Source organism: Rhinoderma darwinii, chromosome 1 (genome assembly GCF_050947455.1).
Source record: "Rhinoderma darwinii isolate aRhiDar2 chromosome 1, aRhiDar2.hap1, whole genome shotgun sequence".
Taxonomy (NCBI): domain Eukaryota; kingdom Metazoa; phylum Chordata; class Amphibia; order Anura; family Rhinodermatidae; genus Rhinoderma; species Rhinoderma darwinii.
Genome location: NC_134687.1, coordinates 536631660 through 536649751, shown reverse-complemented (window position 1 = coordinate 536649751; position 18092 = coordinate 536631660). Strand labels below are relative to the sequence as shown.

Here is an 18092-nt window from a genome sequence, read left to right as displayed (position 1 = left end):
GGGCATGAGCATTTGTGTAATAGCAGGGCGGGACCGAGTGGAGGTAGTGAAGGAATTTCAGCTTATTGGGTTTACTGTCTCATACGATTTGACATTGTCTGCAACAATCTATGCCCCAATGAAGCAGGCCAAACAGCAAATTTATTTTTCAACAGTGTAAAAATGTTAAACGGTTTTAGTGCTGAGGTTTTGCAAACGTTTTATCAGGCAACCATTAAGAGTGTTTTGGCGTATGACCCCATCACAGCTTGGTTTGGTAGGGCAATGCTGAAAGGAAAGAATTTCTTATGTGCCTAATACTGCTGGAGCGGTTATTGGCTGAAATATTTAGCGATTATAGATATTTGTGGGGAGCGATCTGTGAGTAAGACAGCTAAAATCTTAGGGTACAGTTCACACCCGTGTAATAGTCTATTTGAATTGCAGCCATATGAAAGGCTGTACTGGGTTATTAGGGCACGAACAGCTTCAGTATAACCTATGATTCATATATTTAAATTCCTGCTCCCTCTGGGTTTAAGGGTAAAGTAGGTAGTCTCACTATGCATATATTCACTAAAAACTGAAGGACATTTGTTAGAAATAAAGAGGCTAAAACTCACTTTTAATTGTATTGATTAAAAAGCTATAGTCCCAGTTGTGTTATTAAATTGGACTATAGCTTTTTAATCAATACAATTCAAAGTGTGTTTATATAACCTCATTGAAGTCTAGTCTCACTATGTGATTGACACATATCTGTGTATGAATGCTCATACAGGGAAGACTGTCAATAAGTGGCCTAACTACCGCTGTAGCAGCCGTAACTATGCTGGAAAGAGTCCCTGTGCAGGCCTGCGTGATGACATCACTGCATCACGTTGGTCTGTGCATGCATCCCGCACGGAGGATGTGAAGCGCTCCGTCCTGGGCAAGGTAAGTACAATATATTTATTTGGGGGGGGACTGTGTGGCAATATACATAGGGGAGCAGGGTGGCACTATATACTATGGGGGGAGCAGGGTGGCATTATATACAAGTGGGGGAGCAGGGTGGCACTATATACAAGGGGGGGAGCAGGGTGGCATTATATACAAGGGGGAGCAGGGTGGCATTATATACAACGGGGGAGCAGGGTGGCATTATATACAAGTGGGGAAGCAGGGTGGCACTATATACCAGGGGGGAGCAGGGTGGCACTATATACAAGGGGGAATCAGGGTGGCACTATATACAATGGGGGAGCAGGGTGGCACTATATACAATGGGGGAGCAGGGTGGCATTATATACAAGTGGGGAAGCAGGGTGGCACTATATACATGGGGGAGCAGGGTGGCACTATATACAAGGGGGGAGCAGGGTGGCATTATATACAAGGGGGAGAAGGGTGGCATTATATAAAAGGGGGAGCAGGGTGGTACTATATATAAGCGGGAGCAGGGTGGCACTATATACAAGGGGAGCAGGGGAGCACTATCTACAAGGGGGAGCAGGGTGGCAGTATATACAAGGGGACGCTGGGTGGCACTATGTACAAGGGGGGCTGTGTGGCACTATATACAAGGAGGGCTATGTGGCACTACTAAGGGGGGCTTTATGCACTTTACAAGGGGAAGGGCTGTGTGGCGCAATCTACAGGGGTCTGTGTGTGGCGCAACCTACAGGGGTCTGTGTCTGGTGCTATCTACAGGGGGATGTGTGGCACTATCTACAAGGGAGGGGGCTGTGTGGCACGATATCCAAGGGGGGGCTGTGTGGCACTATATACAAGGGGGGACTGTTTGGCGCTATATACAAGGGGAGGGCTGTGTGGCATTATATACAAGTGGGGCTGTGTGGCACTACTAAGGGGGGTTGTGTGACACTATCTACTTAGGGGGCTGCATGGCACTATTTACAAGTGATGAGGGCTGTGTGGTGCAATCTACAGGGGGCTATGTGTGGCGCAATCTACAGGGGTCTGTGTGTGGCAGAATCTACAGGGGGCTGTTTGGCCCTATATACAAGGGAGGGGGGCTCTGTGGTACTATATACAGGGGGAAATGTATGGCGCTATCTACAGGGGGCTTTATGGCGATATCTACAGGGGGAGGTGGGACGCTAACTACAAGTGAGGTGTGACATTCCCTACAGGGGGCTGTATAGCACTGTCTACAGAGGGCTGTATGGCACAATCTACAGGGGGCACTGTCTATAAGGGGGGCTGCGTGTGGCACCTAGGGGGGCCCAAGTCATTAGTTTACTATGGGGCCCAGTCTTTCCTAGTTAAGCCCCTGCTGTCAATCACTGTGTTAGACCACCCAGTGGACTATCAAACTGATTGGTTCCTCCTGCTCTATAACATGCCATCAGATTTAGTAGCATGTCCATTACATGTTTGCTTTACAGGTCTAAACTACACAGGCAAATTTTAGTAATGTCATCATTCTACTAAAATCACTGGTGATAAGTTTTTTACTTGTTGGTACAAATTTGTGCTTAGAAATTGTTTTGATTACCAAGAGTAGCTAAATGTCCCAAATTGATTACTTGGTCGTATACCTCGTAGACCTCATCAATACCTGATAATGGGGAAAGCAATAATCATGTAAAGTAGTAAATACTAGTGATTTTTAACGGTACCACTTTAAAGTAATACTCATTAAAGCACTATAGATGCACTCCAGTAGCCAAAGACATATCTGATATGTCCGTGCTACAAAGGTACCTCCCGTTGCTCAGGCTGGATCGCGGCTAGAGCTATGATCTTGGTCTTGTATTAAAGCGAAGAAAAATAGTCACAATCTAGCGCAAGCTAAAGCAGGCAGGGGTCAAAGTTGCAGAGAGTAGCTAATCCCACTTCAGCCAGTGTGAAGGAGCAGTGGAGGGTCAGCAGGGAACATGCTGACAGCTTGCAGGTAGAGGCGGAGGATCTGTCCCTGGTTGTTCTAAACCCCTCCTTATCAATCAAAAAGCTTATTTGCTCTGTGATTGTCACTAGAGATGAGCAAATTTCCTGAAATTAGTTTCTGGGCCAATTCTATCGAATCGGACCTGAAATTTGTTTTGGTCCAAATGAATTCACCACGAAACACAAGTCCCATGATAGCCCTGTTAGACTCTGAGAGTCAAACAAGGCAATTGGGGCACTTGTCATTCCACATAAATTTTAAAAAAAACATGCTCACCACCTCCCCTGGTCTTCCGTAGCGACCCGTCCCTGCAGGCAGGTGATAGGACGTGGCTGCCAATCACAAGCTGCAGCTGTCACATGGGACAACAATGCCATGGTGTAGTTTTGTCCCATGTTATCGCTGCAGCCTGTGATCCACTGCAGTGATCACATGCGACAACACTACATCAAGACGTAGCTGTCCCATGTGACCGCTGCAGCCAATCACAGGCTAACAAAGTGCCTATATGAAAACAAATACAGCACACATTTATAAATATAAAAGTAACACTTTTCTTAATTCATCAATTTAAAATCACATAAAAAGCAGCAAGACACATACACCTATCATACCCTTCCCAGTTTATGTCCCAATGGTTTATATAATATGTAATATACACATGAACCACTATTATATCCTATATTAAAGTGTATGAAATGTGTACAATGAAATGTTTATAAAACACAGTATACACCTGGACAGATAAGGCTATGTTAACATCTGCATCGGAATGGAGCCCTGACTGACACAAGCGGAAACCATAGGTTTCCGCTTCCATCACCATTGATTTCAATGGTGACGGATCCGTTGCCAATGGTTTCCGTTTGTCTGAGTTACGCAAGGGTTCCGTCGTTTTGACAGAATCAATACCATAGTTGACAGAAACGACGGAAACCTTGCACAATGGAGACAACGGAACGTCGGAGCGGAGCCCTGACGCAGATGTGAACGAAGTCTAAGTTATTCTATAATAACGTGCATGAATTGCTAACAATACTTTGTGAGTCCCCAGAAAAAAACTGACAAAAGGACTGACAATTCAGTGAATAGCGCTAGATACAGCTGCTCTGCATAGAGAATACACAGAAGCTGTATTTAAAAAAGTCAAACAAATTTTTTATAAAAAGTATTTGTAAAGTTGCTCCAAACACACTGATACACCAAGCGTCCCAGCCATCAGGTGAGATGACGTAGCTGCCCCATGTGATCGCTGCAGCCAATCACAGGCTGCAGCGGTCGCAAGGAACAAAACTATGTCCCTAGGGACACGTCTCTAAGCAAGACCAGCGGAGGTGGTGAGTATGGAATTTTTTATTTATTTTTATCTCCTTTTTTCTATAATCTGCAAAATGGCGGTCGCCATTTTAACAATTTGTGCGCCACAACCCCCCAAAGTTTTGTATTTCTGTGAATCTGATACTTTTGGGAAATTCGGACCGAAGTCGATTCGTGCCGAATCGGTTCGCGCATCTTCGACTGTCACATATATGGGGGCTTTTTTCAGAACATCTAATTACCCCTATGCAACTAATTAGGCTGTTTATTGATTTCACGACCCAGGTCTTTACCAGCGTCCAGATTGTGGCGTCAAGTAAATCACACCAAACACTCGCACCACACACATACATCCATAAATTGGACACTGTCCTTATGCTGTCTGTAAATGATCTTTAGCGTAAAATCAGCTAAATGCTTCTAGTAGTACTGGTCACATGCTACAGAAATAGTACTAACGATTATCGCTAGAGTAAAACATCTAATACATTTCTGACCGATGGAACATATTTCAGAAAATACATTTTCACCCACTGACTGTCGTCATAAAAAGTCATTACCAAAAGAATCGGTATTAGTTAATGCATTATACTAGGTTTAGGGATTTGCGATTATTGATTAGGGTTAGAATTTATATAGGGGGATGGGAAAGTATATACATATATAATTCCCAATTTAATTTGCATGCGAAAATAGGGTGTTTTCCTGCGTTTCTTTATCCCACTCAACAGCGAACGTAGATCTTGGTGGAATGTATGAACTCCTTAAATCTTACCGTTTTTTTGCAAAGTATATTTTGTTCGCATAAGGGGTTTGCTTCAGTGAGTGTTTTAGTCGCAAAGATTAATTTTTGTGCAATTCCTCATTAAAATCGCTGTTTAATGCAAAGTTGCGTGAAGGTAGTTGTGCAAATAAATTGTAAAGTTGTATTTTTATACACAACATGCTGTGTGCTTTCTCAAAAACAATTAATTTAGGTAGCATAGTAGCTGTTTGTGGTGTGCACTATATATTTTTCTCACATTTGTAGATATAAGGCCGAATATTGCATGGCCTCTGTTTCAGCATTTTTGAGAGCACAAGCTCTTGTTGATGTAGATGCTTATGGTATATACAAGTATTATACACCTTAACCCCTTAAGGACCAGGCCAATTTTGGCCTTGAGGACCGAACTATTTTTTTACACTTCCCTCTTTGCATCCCGGCGCTCATAACTTCTTCATTATTTGTCCGACGTAGCTGTATGAGACTTTGTTTTTTGCTGGACGAGTTGTACTTTATGTAGGTACCATTTTTTGGTACATTTACATTATCGTTTAATTTATAGAAATTTTTATTTTGAGTTCCGCTGTAGTTTTCCTATTTTTTTTAACACCATACACCAATCATCATAAATAACGTTATACATTTATTGTACGGGTTGTTATGAACATGGCGATACGAAATATGCATATATTATTTATTGTTTTGGGACTTTTATTTTGAAAACTTTATTTATTGTAAAAAATGTGTATTTCTAGTTTTTTTTAATCCCAGAGAGGGATTATTCATATTGATTTAGATTTTTTACTTTAATGTACTGGCATATATTTATATGCCAGAACATTACCCTGTGTACTCATTGTACACAGGCTGTTGTTAGGGCATAACTCCGTATGCCCTAACAACAGGGAATATGGTCAGATAGCCCTGGGGTCCTTCAATGGACCCTGGGCTGTCTGCCCATTCCAGGTATAGCCATCGATCGCGTCACAAGGATTTCCTGTGACGTGATCAAAGGGGCATCTCCCTTCTAATTTTCCCCTGAATTGGTTTCTCTTCTCTCCGCCGTTAGAGCGGTGCTGCAGCTGTGTATTAGGGCACATTCAGACGTGGCGGAATTGCTGTGGAATTCCGCTGCGGACAGTCCGCAGTGGAAATCCACAGCAGACAGTTTGTCCATTGGTTTCAACAACCTTTTTAGTTAACTTCGTGCAGACGTTGCGGAAAACTCCACTGCGGAACATAGGCTGCGGTGCAGAATTTTCAGACCGTCTGTTGCGGACTTGTTGCAGAATTTCCCCATTGACTTCAATGGAGTTTCAAAATTACCCAATGAAATCCGCAGATGTAATGTGTGTTGCGAATTTGCGGTGTGTTGCATTGTGGATTTCATTCAGGAACAGGATATTTCATCATTCTGATGAGGAAGAGTCGGCTTCCAGGCTTACAGGAACACAGAGCTTTTACTATGGTCATATATAGGCGAATGGATATGGAAGTGTCCACTCTTATTAACCCTGTAAGTAACTTTACATGTTTATGTCATGTTTTCACTAGTTTACTTGTATGTATGATGTCTGAATAGCAGTATCTGCAGTATGTAAACATTATAACAAAGATAAACATCTAACATATATAACATTATTCATAAGTACAAATCAAACTTCAATATGCACTGTCTATTTGTTTTTCAGGTACATAACCGTCCCGAATTGTGGGACACCTCCAGTGCAGGGTATAGTGAGCGCAACACACGGGACCAAGGCTGCACCTATGTGTGTCGAGGTCTATACCCAGACTGGGATGGAATGTTTGGAAAAGAGCAGGGTGTGATCCGAACCTGAATCCGCAACTAACATTTTCGCCAAATCCGCAACGGAATCCGCCACGCGGATTATGTGCGGCATTGATGAGGATAGTGTCTGCAGCAATTCCGCCACGTCTGAACATGCCCTTACAGCTGTTACAGCCGTTGCCCTGCTCATCATAGTGCGGAGACACTGGCTGTCACACAGGTCGAGAACACTCATCCTAATGTGCCAAGTGACCACCGCTGAGGACGAGTATTCTCGTCCTGTGCCGGCAACCAGTTACCTGTAATCTATTATTTTCACATTGTTTTTGTGTATAAGCCTCTACTTGAATGCATGTTTTTGGTGCAAATGAAAGGTTTCAGGTATAATTTTTTTTAATATTTATATTTGTCACAAAGTTAAATGAAGGTAGTCACGTTAAGGGTGCAGTCCCACACAACAGATTTTGTTGCAAAAAAATGTTTACTACTAAAAATCTGTTCTATTTATCTGAATAAAACTTGCAGAAATCCATGTGCTTGCTACAAAAACAACCCAATTCAGATGAAGGGAACTTATTTTCAGTCGCAAAAACTTCAGCAACAAAATCTGCCGCATGTGAATCCAGACAACTGCACTCTTTGGGCACATTGAGACGTGGCGGAATTGCTGTTGAATTCCGCTGCGGACAGTCCGCAGTGGAATTCTGCAGCAGCCGTTTTTTACATTTCTTTTTATACATTTTTAGGAAACTTAGTTCAGACGTTGCAGAAAATAACTGTGCGGAAATCAGGCTGCTGTGCAGAATTTTCCCTCCGCAGCATGCTCATGACGTTGCGGAGAAGAAGCGGAATGTCACTGCGGATTTCAGCCTTTGCAATTCAAAAACTGAAATCTGTGGCAAGTCCGCTGTGATATCTGCAACGTCTGAATTACCTGTCAAATATGCAAATGTTGCTGAAGATTCGTTGCGTAATTGCCCCAAATCTGCAGCAACATTTGCAGCAAAAAAATTCTGCCACATCTGAACATGGCCTAAGGTTGTTAGCTTTGAAGAAATATATAGTATGTGGGGTGCACTCATTTTCAACGTGTTTCAAAGGTGCTTGTTTTCTATATGTTGTTACCTATTTAAAAATTCTAGCTTAAAACCAAATATTTGCTTTCTTCAGTTCTGGTGATTTTGTAAAGATTTTTTAATGTAGACAAAGGCATAAGTGGTATGTATGAACTCTGCACATGTTGATCTTGCTTTTTTAGGAGGTGCTGTGTGTCTAATTATCTTCTTAGTTCAGACTTTGAGCAACAAACATAATGCATATTTAAAAATATAAATAAATATATAAATATATAAAACTACACTTTGAAGCTAAATTGTATGGAGGCGCCAGTGTGCGTAAAGTGCTGAGTGGTATTTTGGTATTTTGACAATGTTTTAGGTGTAACTTTAAGGAAATATATGGGTATAGGAGTTTAGTATGAATTTTTAATTTTATTATTCAGGTTTTATATGTATTTTTTTTAAAAGAGTAAAAATTGATCCAGGTGTCAAAAGTGCAAAACGTCCAGAAATTCCTGGCAGCGAAAAGATTAAATAAAACAGCACTCAGCATGCTACAAAAAAATGAACCATATTGTTTATGCCTAAAGCTGTATTTTTCATATGGAAAATAGGCTGCTACCAAACTGAACCTGGGCTTGAGTAAATCGTAAGGGCATGACCAGACGTGGCGTATTTCTTCCGCCACTGTCCGCATCAATGCCGCACATAATCTGCGTTGCAGATTCTGTTGCGGCTTTGCCTAAAATGGGCATTAAATTGATGCGGACTAGCCGTTGCGTATTCAGGTGAAGAGGGCTTCCCTTCTCTCTACCAGTGCAGGATAGAGAGAAGGGACAGCACTTTCACTAGTAAAAGTAAAAGAAATTCATACTTACCCGGCCGTTGTCTTGGTGACGCGTCCCTCTTTCGACATCCAGCCCGACCTCCCTGGATGACACGGCAGTCCATGTGACCACTGCAGCCTGTGATTGGCCTGTGAGTGGCTGCAGCCGTCACTTGGACTGAAAAGTCATCCCGGGACGCCAGACTGGAGGAAGAAGCAGGGAGTTCTCGGTAAGTATGAACATCTATTTTTTTTACAGGTTGATGTATATTGTGATCGGAAGTCACTGTCCAGGGTGCTGAAGCAGTTACTGCCGATCGTTTAACTCTTTCAGCACCCTGGATAGTGACCATTTACTGACGTCGCCTAGCAACGCTCCCGTAATTATGGGTGCACACACGTAGTCACCCGTAATTACGGGAGCCCCATTGACTTCTATGGGCCTGCCCGTGCCGTAATAACGGGCGTTTTTACGTTAGTGTGCATGGGGCCTCAGTCTGGCTGTAGACCTAGAAATACATAGGTCCAGCCAGAATGAAGAAATGTCTTGTTCGTAAAACCAATACGCAACGCAACACACATAACATCAGCGGACTTCATTGCAGAATTTTGACTCTCCATTAAAGTCAATGGAGAAATTCCGCAATGAGTCCGCAACAAGTCCGCTACACGTCCGCAACAACCAGTGTATGCTGCGGACACCAAATTCCGCACCGCAGCCTATGGTCCGCAGCGGAGTTTTCCACCACGTGTGCACGAACCTCACTAAAAAGCTGTGGAAAGCAATGGAGAAACGTGTACGCTGCGGATTTCCGCAGCGGACTGTCTGCAGCGGAATTCCAGAGCAATTCTGCCACGTCTGGTCATGCCCTTAGGCATGTGCCCGAAATTTTAGATGTAGTGGATATGCAGTATAAATAATAGGATAGCCATAGAAGGAATGATAATTATTACCAATCTGATCAATAAAGAAAATTTCTTACAATAATTTTTATGTGTATGGTACCAAAACACCAATCAGAACAAGTGTAGAACGTGTAGCGACTTTTACTGAGTTGTTAGTGATTAAGCCCTATGATCAGTCCATTTACTCAACTGTCAGAAGGGAAAAAACATGTCTACAATACATATCAACAATGATTGAGAATGCGGGTCAGATCAGGGCAAATCTTCCCATCTAAGGTCAGTAAGGGCACATTCACACGTGGCGGAATTGCTGTTGAATTCCGCTGCGGACAGTCCGCAGTGGAATTCTGCAGCAGCCGTTTTTTACATTGGTTTCTATACATTTTTAGGAAACTTAGTTCAGACGTTGCAGAAAATAACTGTGTGGAAATAAGGCTGCGGTGCGGAATTTTCCCTCCGCAGCATGCTCATGACGTTGCGGAGAAGAAGCGGAAATTTCACTGCAGATTTCAGCCTTTGCAATGCACAAACTGAAATCTGTGGCAAGTCCGCTGTGATATCTGCAACGTCTGAATTACCTGTCAAATATGCAAATGTTGCTGCAAATTCGCTGCGTAATTGCCCCAAATCTGCACCAACATTTGCAGCGGAAAAATTCCGCCAAGTCTGAACATGGCCTTATGGTAGTTATCTGCCTTGTACATCTGTATTCTCACAGTAGGGGATGGACTATCCATGTATACATACAGTACATGTCATCATTTGCAGTAAAGAAGCCAAGATAACAAGGAATGTAAAGATTATTTATGAACTTATGTGTTTAGTATTATAACTACTAACAGCCAATAAATATGTGGGAGGGAGGGACACATATGTATATTCATCTAGATGTCATGTATGCATATGACAATAACTGCTATCGTTTTCCTTCAAGACACGCGCTATTGTAGATTTATTGCTAGAATGTGGCTTTAACTACTGCATCCCATTGTTACATCTGTATGCCGCATGTGTGCACTAGCATTGTGACCTCTCTGTGATTGTAAGCAAGCCTTGAAGTTTATATGGGCCAATTGGTTTTTATTCGTCATCATATCCTTTGATTCTGAATTATGTTCCCATTTACAATATGTGTGAGCATTTCCATGTTCTCATATTTTATTCATTTCCGTCTCTGGACGTCCATTAGCCTTTTCCCTTTTTTTTTTTTGTATTGAAAAACATCCAGTCAAATTGAAATGTATTATTCCTTTTCTTGAGAAGCACTCAGACAACAAAATTAATAGAAGCACCAGTGATTTATCCCTCAACAATGTATGTACATTAATGTAAAATTATTTCTTTCTGCAGAATCCACAATCGCATAGCGGCTTGTCATTCCGTATTAGTGCACTTAAATAATTCTAATTATAGTCAAAAGAACAATATCTATAATTGTTTCTGTTCTATTCCATCATCGGAAAATAGGTCCAAAAACGCATTTACACTCATTTATAAGAGAGAATGAGAAAGGTAGATTATTATTATTATTATTATTATTATTATTATTATCATCATTGTTCTTAGTATTATTACTTTAAGGAATATTTTATCACTCTGTTTGCATGTGGTTTACTGCTAAAGAAAAAAAAACATAAAAACCATTAGAATTTATTCTCCCCATTGTATAAATGTTTAACTACATTCTTCTAGACCATATCACGTATTTTAAATATATATCAATAATTATTCATTGACTCCCATGTTTATAGTGTCTAATGCAACGCTAGAGAATTACACGTCCACCAAAATGAGCAGTTTGAGAAAAAATTTATTATACTGTTTAAAACAAAAATAGAACTTTCTAACTTCTTGGTATAAATTTAGTTTGTAGAAAGAGAATTTGTTAAGTTGCATGGGGAAAAGGACTGTTAGGCTGGGTTCACACGTGACGGAATTTCACTTGAATTCCGCTGCGGACACTCCGCAGCGTTAATCCGCAGCGGAGCCGTTTCTCCATTGACTTCCACTTAAATTTAGAAGTGTTCGTTTAGACGATGCGTAAAATTCCGCTGCGGAGCATAGGCTGCAGTGCGGAATTTGGTGTCCGCAGCATGCAATGTCTGTTGCGGAGCAGTGGCGGACTGGTTGCGGACTCATGGCGGAATTTCTCCATTGACTTCAATGGAGATTCTAAATTCCGCAATGAAGTCCGCAGCTGTCATGCACATGTTATGTGTGCTGCGGATGCGTCTTGCTTTTTTGACATGACATTTCTTCATTCTGGCTGGACCTATGTATTTCTAGGTCTACAGCCAGACTGAGGAAGTCAATGGGGCTCCCGGAATTACGGGAGCGTTGCTAGGAGACGTCAGTAAATAGTCACTGTCCAGGGTGCTGAAAGAGTTAAGCGATCGGCAGTAACTGTTTCTGCACCCTGGACAGTGACTACCGATCCCAATATACAGCAACCTGTAAAAAAATAGAAGTTCATACTTACCGAGAACTCCCTGCTTCTGTCTCCAGTCCAGCTTCCCAGGATGACGTTTCAGTCTAAGTGACGGCTGCAGCCAATCACAGGCTGCAGCGGTCACATGGACTGCCGCGTCATCCAGGGAGGTAGGGCTGGATGCCGAAAGAGGGACGCGTCACGAAGACAACGGCCGGTAAGTATGAAATTAGTTTACTTTCACTAGGGAAAGTGCTGTCCCTTCTCTCTATCCTGCACTGATAGAGAGAAGGGAAGCACTTTTTCCGCAGTCCGCAGCAGCTAGTCCGCATCAATTTACTGCACATTTTGGGCAGATCCGCAGCCGTAATCCGCAACCCGGATTAGGTGCGGCATTGATGCGGACAGTTGCGGAGGAAATCCGCCACGTGGGGGCATGCCCTAATGTGGAGATGTCTATCGGATATAAGAGATATAAAATGTGATAGCCTTCAACACCTGCAAAAAAGTTGTCAAACGTTAGCAATTAAAGATGTTCAAATATCATGATCATATCAAGGAAAAATGTTAGTTAGTATGATGGCAACTAAAAAAAATATATCTTTGAGTGTAGTCATGTATATTTTATCTTTGATGTTTGGCACAGTAAGGATTGGTTCACAGACGGGCAACAGAGGTGCAGTAGGAAAATGACATCACTATACCACAAAAAAGAAATGAGACAAAAACGCACATGTGAAAATGCTTGTTTGCCAAGTTTAGCATGTGTATGTTGTAGAAGTTTTTGCTATCCTAAATGTAGTTTTCACCATTGCATTGTCTCTGCATTGAAAAGCACTAGAAATAATGTCCAGGACAGGGAATTCAATATTTTCATCCAAATAAAGCCAATTTGTATCAACAAACACAAACTTTCCATGGATCTGGAAACCATCACTGGTACGATGGTTTCCAGATCAAAATTCGCCCCAGTTCACTTCTATTTGTTTCACCTTCCTCAGTCTTCCATGAAGGCAATACAACATATTCTTTTTCATATTACTATATGAACCAAACAAGCAAACTGACTAGTAACAATATATTTTATATATATATATATATATATATATATATATATATATATATATATATATATATATATATATATATATATGTAAATATATATATATATATATATATATATATATATATATATATATATTGTTACTAGTCAGTTTGCTTGTATGGTTAGTTATTTCATGTGATCGCTCGTTTCCGATCATTGCACACTGTAAACAGGGCAACACACAGCCAATGAACAAGCAAACGCTCGTTCATTGGCTGATCTGCTCATTTATGCAGCAGTACATATTATCGTTGTCGGCAGCACATCTCCCTGTGTAAATCGGAAGATGTGCTGGCGACATGATGAAAATATATGGGGATGAACGATCGTTGCTACAATTATTGCTACGATACATAAGCAATAATTGCTCCTTGTAAAAAGAGCAGACGAGCGCCGTTCTGTCTCGTTGAATGGCGATCTTTTTCACAGCCCATATCGGGCGTGTAATAGGACCCTTAGTCTGGGGCAACATGGAGACGTTTTGTAGCATAACTTTCACTTTTTGACTGTCGAGTGACAACTGCAGTCCATAGGAGTGCACTGAGTTGCATTCAATCCAAAATACTCCTTTGGATTATAACTGTAGATCGATTGGAAAGCTGACTTACAGTGGAATTTCCCTTGTACCTCTCCACTGTGAAATTTCAACCAGAATTTGCTTAGACTGTTGCATAGCGACTGCCCAGTGATGCATCGGGTGACAACGGAAAATTCTCATTCATCTTGTGTGTTCAGCAGTTGTCACCCATTCAGTCCTGGTAAGGTATTATGTCCCTAGTGCATAACAATTACTATCACCGTGCTATTGTCGATTATCCTCCCTGCAGTGGGTTGGCATCTGCATCATGACATGCTGCCACTACTTCCAGCCACTGGAGCAGAAAGGAGTTTATCAAATCAAGATGGCAACCAACTGCCAGAGGGGCATATGAAAATAAAATGGATAGTGCGATTTATCATCTATTAAGGGAAGAAATTAAATGGGTGTAAAGTCAGGATGCTGTGGTGTCAATGTTATAGCTCTGCCAGAGTTTTCATATCATTACCATTTTCCTTACGATTGTAAGCTCTTAGGAGCAGGATTATCTCTCCGTCTGTCTTACTGTCAGGGAATGTTAATTTGTTCTCATTATTTGCAACTTTGAATGATTACTTGTATTCCTTTGTGGAATATGTTGGCGTTGTATAAATAAAGATTATTCTTTTTCCTAAACAGGTCTTAGGCCATGTTCAGACGTGGCGGAATTTTTACGCTGCAAATGTTGGTGCAGATTTGGGGCAATTACGCAACGAATCTGCAGCAACATTTGCATATTTGACAGGTAATTCAGACGTTGCAGATATCACAGCGGACATCCCACAGATCTCAGTTTTTGCATTGCAAAGGCTGAAATCCGCAGTGAAATTCCACTTCTTCTCCGCAACGTCATGAGCATGCTGCGGAGGGAAAGGGCATGGCCAGACTTGGCGTGTTTCTGCCGACACTGTCCGCATCAATGCTGCACATAATCTGCGTTGCAGATTCTGTTGTGGCTTTGCCTAAAATGTACAGGAAATTGATGCGGACTAGCCGTTGCGTATTGAGGTGAAAGTACTTCCCTTGTCTCTATCAGTGCAGGATAGAGAGAAGGGACAGCCCTTTCCCTAGTAAAAGTAAAAGAAATTCATACTTACCCGGCCGTTGTCTTGGTGACGCGTCCCTCTTTCAACATCCAGCCCGACCTCCCTGGATGACGTGGCAGTCCATGTGACCGCTGCAGCCTGTGATTGGCCTGTGATTGGCTGCAGCCATCACTTGGACTGAAACGTCATCCCGGGAGGCCGGACTCGAGGAAGAAGCAGGAAGTTCTCGGTAAGTATGAACTTAAATTTTTTTTACACTTTGATCTATATTGTGATCGGTAGTCACTGTCCAGGGTGCTGAAACAGTTACTGCCGATCGTTTAACTCTTTCAGCACCCTGGACAGTGACTATCTCCTGACGTCACCTAGCAACGCTCCCGTAATTATGGGTGCACACACGTAGTCATCCGTAATTACGGGAGCACCATAGACTTCTATGGGTCTGCCCGTGCCGTGATTAGGGGCGTTTTTACGTTTGTGTGCATGGGGCCTCAGTCTGGCTATAGACCTAGAAATACATAGGTCCAGCCAGAATGAAGTAATATCCTGTTCGAAAAAACCAATACGCAACGCAACACACATAGCATCTGCGGATTTCATTGCAGAATTTTGAATCTCCATTGAAGTCAATGGAGAAATTCCGCAATGAGTCCGCAAAAAGTCCGCTACATGTCCGCAACAGCCAGTGTATGCTGCGGACACCAAATTCCGCACTGCAGCCTATGGTCCGCAGCGGAGTTTTCCGCCACGTCAGCACGAACCTAACTGAAAAAGTGTGGAAACTAATGGAGAATATGTCCGCTGCGGATTACCGCAGCGGACTGTCCGCAGCAGAATTCCAGAGCAATTCCGCCACGTCTGGCCATGCCTTAAATCTGCACCGCAGCCTAAATTCCGCACAGTTTTTCCGCAACATCTGAACTAAGTTTACTAAAAATGTATAGAAACAAATGTAAAATACAGCTGCACAATTCAACAGCAATTTCGCCACATCTGAATGTGCCCTTAAGGGCACGTTCACACGTGGCAGAATTGCTGTGGAATTCCGCTGCGGACAGTCTGTCCATTGGTTTCCACACCTTTTTAGTTATCTTGGTGCATACGTTCCGGACAACACCGCTGTGGACCATAGGCTGCGGTGCGTAATTTGGTGTCCGCAGCATACACTGGCTGTTGCGGACTTGATGCCTACTTGTGGCGTAATTTCTCCAATGACTTCAATGGAGTTGCAAAATTCCGCAATGAAATCCGCAGATGTTATGTGTGTTGCGTTGCGGAATGCTTTCACGAACAGGATATTTCATCATTCTGGCTGGACCTATATGTTTCGAGGTCTATAGCCAGACTGAGATGGAATGTTTTAAAAGACAGCAGGATGTACTCTTCACCTGAATCCGCAACGACTAATCCGCAGCATTTTACTTCACATTTTAGGCAAAGGCGCAACGGAATCTGCAATGCAGATTATGTGCGGCATTGATGCGGACAGTGTCTGCAGAATTCCGCCACGTCTGAACATGCGCTAAGGCTATGTTCACACGTTTAGGAAATGCGCTAACATTGAATTACAATAGGGCTGATCCACGTGCGGATCTGGTGGCCAATTCGCAATAGAAATCCAAATTTCAGCTGCGGGTTTTAAAAAAAAGAAAAGTCCACAGTTGATTTGTCTACATGGCGAAATGGAGACTTACACAACACACACAATGTGCATGGGTTCACCTACTAAAAATGCAAGTGACCCTAAAAACAATTTTAAGATAATAATAACTATGTACTTTTAACAATACTGGGTGAAGGAAGAACTTCTGATAAAACGACAACGTTTCAGAAACTTACCGACTAAGCTTCTTTTTAGTGTAAAATGTTTTCCGATATGCAGAAGAATTACTGTACTAAAGGGGTTGTCTCATGAAGACAATCCCTTTTTAAAATCCTGTTATCAGGGGAACCTGAGTGCCCACTTCAGGAGAAATGTAGTATTACATGACAGCCATTAAAATTAATGTAATGCAAGGATGCGTCAAGAATAAAGATACCTCTTTGGGGGTTTTTTTATTTATTTTATTTAAGATTCTAATATTGCCATGATGTACACCACCACAAAAGGGGAAGAAAGGGGGGAAGATTGGAGGAAAGAAGGGCAAGAAGCGGGAGATCGAGGGATCTCTGGATAGGTTGTGTGGACCGGATTAGAAAAGTATAGTTTACCTAGCAGCGATGGGGTGAACGGTCCCTCATTAAGAACACCCTATTGTGTTTACAGATCCCATTTAACATATGCCACAATATTAATAATCAAATGGGAGTAAAAAGACATAGAGAGGGGCCTAACTTTATGAAGTCCATATGCCGAATTGGGCATTTAACCTGGGGTTGTCATCTTGAGACAGCCCCTTTAAAGCTTATTGACACAAGAGCAACCTTACACATTCTAGGGTGTGCTGTATATAAGGTTTTTTTTAAGACAAAACTAAAATTCATGCTTGGAAAATCAAACAAATTTGCACCAAAATGCGCTGCGTGAATTGGTCTAAAGCTGTGTTCACACACTGCTGTTTTGATACAGTTTGAGATTAAGAATAGTATAAAAGATTAGTATAAATCTTTCCTGTAGGTCGGGGCTACATGGGGACTTTTTGTAGCACAGCATTCCAGTTTTAACTCTTTAGAGACAGTTGGGGGGGATTCACAAGTTGCTTAAATTTCTGCGTCTGAAAATCAGTTCTATTCATCTGAATGGAGTTTTTTCTGCAGCAAGCACATGGATTTCGGCAAGCCCGATGAAAGGAATGGATTTTCAGTGGCAGAAATTTCTGCTGCATGTGAATCCAACCTTGTAGTACGGAAAAATGAACTTCAGTGCATGCATTCCAGTACATCCCTATGTAGTAATAGCCTTTGGGCATGTTCAAACGTGGCAGAGTTTTTCCGCTGCAAATGTTGGTGCAGATTTGGGGCAATTACACAACGAATCTGCACCAACATTTGCATATTTGACAGGTAATTCAGACGTTGCAGAAAACACAGCGGACTTGCCACAGATTTCAGTATTTGCATTGCAAAGGCTGAAATCCGCTGTGAAATTCCGCTTCTTCTCCGCAACAGACAGTGCATGCTGCGGATGGAAAATTCTGCACTGCAGCCTATGGACCGCAGCGGAGTTTTCCGCAATGTCTGTACGAAGATAACTAAAAAGGTGTGGACACCAATGGACAAACTATCTGCTAAGGATTTCCACTGCGGACTGTCCGCAGAGGAATTCCACAGCGATTCCGCCACGTCTGAATGTGCCCTAAGATTTACTCCTGATTTGAGATGTAAAAATTGCACTAAAACTTCACTGTGGGTATCTGAAGGCAGGTAGTGCCTGGCAGGACACTGGTGAGAAAGCAAAAG

General features: G+C 42.2%; 1 long non-coding RNA gene across 6 annotated transcripts in view; it reads right to left on the bottom strand.

Moving 5' to 3' along the window:
* The window catches only part of LOC142660634 (uncharacterized), an 89216-nt gene that overhangs the window by 62638 nt on the left and 8486 nt on the right, over positions 1 to 18092 (bottom strand). The window lies entirely within an intron of this gene.